The sequence below is a fragment of the Bombina bombina genome, chromosome 10 (genome assembly GCF_027579735.1).
Source record: "Bombina bombina isolate aBomBom1 chromosome 10, aBomBom1.pri, whole genome shotgun sequence".
NCBI lineage: Eukaryota > Metazoa > Chordata > Amphibia > Anura > Bombinatoridae > Bombina > Bombina bombina.
Genome location: NC_069508.1, coordinates 192,559,742 through 192,564,741, shown reverse-complemented (window position 1 = coordinate 192,564,741; position 5,000 = coordinate 192,559,742). Strand labels below are relative to the sequence as shown.

General features: G+C 25.3%; 1 protein-coding gene across 1 annotated transcript in view; it reads left to right on the top strand.

Moving 5' to 3' along the window:
• Positions 1-5,000, top strand: part of CFAP57 (cilia and flagella associated protein 57) — an 84,090-nt gene that overhangs the window by 53,213 nt on the left and 25,877 nt on the right. The window lies entirely within an intron of this gene.

The window sequence follows — 5,000 nt, the reverse complement described above, 5'->3', positions numbered from 1 at the left end:
CACATAATAACACTATCTAATAAATATACATTACACAGTACAGTTACAAACATAACACTATCTAATAAATATACATTACACAGTACAGTTACACACATAATATCACTATCTAATAAATATACATTACACAGTACAGTTACACACATAATATCACTATCTAATAAATATACATTACACAGTACAGTTACACTCATAATAACACTATCTAATAAATATACATTACACAGTACAGTTACACTCATAATAACACTATCTAATAAATATACATTACACAGTATAGTTACGCACATAATAACACTGTCTAATAAATATACATTACACAGTACAGTTACACTCATAATAATACTATCTAATAAATATACATTACATTGTACAGTTACACTCATAATAACACTGTCTAATAAATATACATAACACAGTACAGTTACACTTATAATAACACTATCTAATAAATATACATTACATTGTACAGTTACACACATAATAACACTATCTAATAAATATACATTACATAGTACAGTTACACACATAATAACACTATCTGATAAATATACATTACACAGTACAGTTACACACATAATAACACTATCTAATAAATATACATTACACAGTACAGTTACACACATAACACTATCTAATAAATATACATTACATAGTACAGTTACACACATAACACTATCTAATAAATATACATTACACAGTACAGTTACACACATAACACTATCTAATAAATATACATTACACAGTACAGTTACACTCATAATAACACTGTCTAATAAATATACATTACACAGTACAGTTACACTCATGATAACACTATCTAATAAATATACATTACACAGTACAGTTACACACATAACACTATCTAATAAATATACATTACACAGTACAGTTACACACATAACACTATCTAATAAATATACATTACATAGTACAGTTACACACATAATAACACTATCTGATAAATATACATTACACAGTACAGTTACACACATAATAACACTATCTAATAAATATACATTACACAGTACAGTTACACACATAACACTATCTAATAAATATACATTACATAGTACAGTTACACACATAACACTATCTAATAAATATACATTACACAGTACAGTTACACACATAACACTATCTAATAAATATACATTACACAGTACAGTTACACACATAACACTATCTAATAAATATACATTACGCAGTACAGTTACACACATAATAACACTATCTGATAAATATACATTACATAGTACAGTTACACACATAGTAACACTATCTGATAAGTATACATTACACAGTACAGTTAAATACATATTAACACTATCTAATAAATATACATTACACAGTACAGTTACACTCATAATAACACTAGCTAATAAATATACATTACACAGTACAGTTACACACATAATAACACTATCTAATAAATATACATTACACAGTACAGTTACACTCATAATAAACACTATCTAATAAATATACATTACACAGTACAGTTACACTCATAATAACACTATCTAATAAATATACATTACACAGTACAGTTACACACATAACACTATCTAATAAATATACATTACATAGTACAGTTACACACATAATAACACTATCTGATAAATATACATTACACAGTACAGTTACACACATAACACTATCTAATAAATATACATTACACAGTACAGTTACACACATAACACTATCTAATAAATATACATTACACAGTACCGTTACACACATAACACTATCTAATAAATATACATTACGCAGTACAGTTACACACATAATAACACTATCTGATAAATATACATTACACAGTACAGTTACACACATAGTAACACTATCTGATAAATATACATTACACAGTACAGTTAAATACATATTAACACTATCTAATAAATATACATTACACAGTACAGTTACACACATAATAACACTATCTAATAAATATACATTACACAGTACAGTTACACACATAATAACACTATCTAATAAATATACATTACACAGTACAGTTACACACATAACACTATCTAATAAATATACATTACATAGTACAGTTACACTTATAATAACACTATCTAATAAATATTCATTACATAGTACAGTTACACACATAATAACACTATCTAATAAATATACATTACATAGTACAGTTACACACATAACACTATCTAATAAATATACATTACATAGTACAGTTACACACATAATAACACTATCTAATAAATATACATTACACAGTACAGTTACACTCATAATAACACTATCTAATAAATATACATTACACAGTACAGTTACACTCATGATAACACTATCTAATAAATATACATTACACAGTACAGTTACACTCATAATAACACTATCTAATAAATATACATTACACAGTACAGTTACACTCATAATAGCACTATCTAATAAATATACATTACACAGTACAGTTACACACATAACACTATCTAATAAATATACATTACACAGTACAGTTACACTTATAATAACACTATCTAATAAATATACATTACATAGTACAGTTACACTCATAATAACACTGTCTAATAAATATACATAACACAGTACAGTTACACTTATAATAACACTATCTAATAAATATACATTACATTGTACAGTTACACACATAATAACACTATCTAATAAATATACATTACATAGTACAGTTACACACATAATAACACTATCTGATAAATATACATTACACAGTACAGTTACACACATAATAACACTATCTAATAAATATACATTACACAGTACAGTTACACACATAACACTATCTAATAAATATACATTACATAGTACAGTTACACACATAACACTATCTAATAAATATACATTACACAGTACAGTTACACACATAACACTATCTAATAAATATACATTACACAGTACAGTTACACTCATAATAACACTGTCTAATAAATATACATTACACAGTACAGTTACACTCATGATAACACTATCTAATAAATATACATTACACAGTACAGTTACACACATAACACTATCTAATAAATATACATTACACAGTACAGTTACACACATAACACTATCTAATAAATATATATTACATAGTACAGTTACACACATAATAACACTATCTGATAAATATACATTACACAGTACAGTTACACACATAATAACACCATCTAATAAATATACATTACACAGTACAGTTACACACATAACACTATCTAATAAATATACATTACATAGTACAGTTACACACATAACACTATCTAATAAATATACATTACACAGTACAGTTACACACATAACACTATCTAATAAATATACATTACACAGTACAGTTACACACATAACACTATCTAATAAATATACATTACGCAGTACAGTTACACACATAATAACACTATCTGATAAATATACATTACATAGTATAGTTACACACATAGTAACACTATCTGATAAATATACATTACACAGTACAGTTAAATACATATTAACACTATCTAATAAATATACATTACACAGTACAGTTACACTCATAATAACACTAGCTAATAAATATACATTACACAGTACAGTTACACACATAATAACACTATCTAATAAATATACATTACACAGTACAGTTACACACATAACACTATCTAATAAATATACATTACATAGTACAGTTACACACATAATAACACTATCTGATAAATATACATTACACAGTACAGTTACACACATAACACTATCTAATAAATATACATTACACAGTACAGTTACACACATAACACTATCTAATAAATATACATTACACAGTACAGTTACACAGATAACACTATCTAATAAATATACATTACACAGTACAGTTACACACATAACACTATCTAATAAATATACATTACACAGTACAGTTACACAGATAACACTATCTAATAAATATACATTACGCAGTACAGTTACACACATAATAACACTATCTGATAAATATACATTACACAGTACAGTTACACACATAGTAACACTATCTGATAAATATACATTACACAGTACAGTTAAATACATATTAACACTATCTAATAAATATACATTACACAGTACAGTTACACTCATAATAACACTAGCTAATAAATATATATTACACAGTACAGTTACACACATAATAACACTATCTAATAAATATACATTACACAGTACAGTTACACACATAACACTATCTAATAAATATACATTACATAGTACAGTTACACTTATAATAACACTATCTAATAAATATTCATTACATAGTACAGTTACACACATAATAACACTATCTAATAAATATACATTACATAGTACAGTTACACACATAATAACACTATCTAATAAATATACATTACACAGTACAGTTACACACATAATAACACTATCTAATAAATATACATTACACAGTACAGTTACACACATAATAACACTATCTAATAAATATACATTACATAGTACAGTTACACACATAATAACACTATCTAATAAATATACATTACATAGTACAGTTACACACATAACACTATCTAATAAATATACATTACATAGTACAGTTACACACATAATAACACTATCTAATAAATATACATTACATAGTACAGTTACACACATAATAACACTATCTAATAAATATACATTACATAGTACAGTTACACACATAACACTATCTAATAAATATACATTACATAGTACAGTTACACACATAATAACACTATCTAATAAATATACATTACACAGTACAGTTACACTCATAATAACACTATCTGATAAATATACATTACACAGTACAGTTACACACATAATTACACTGTCTAATAAATATACATTACATAGTACAGTTACACACATAATAACACTATCTAATAAATATACATTACATAGTACAGTTACACACATAATAACACTATCTAATAAATATACATTACACAGTACAGTTACACACATAATAACACTATCTAATAAATATACATTACACAGTACAGTTACACGTATAATAACACTAT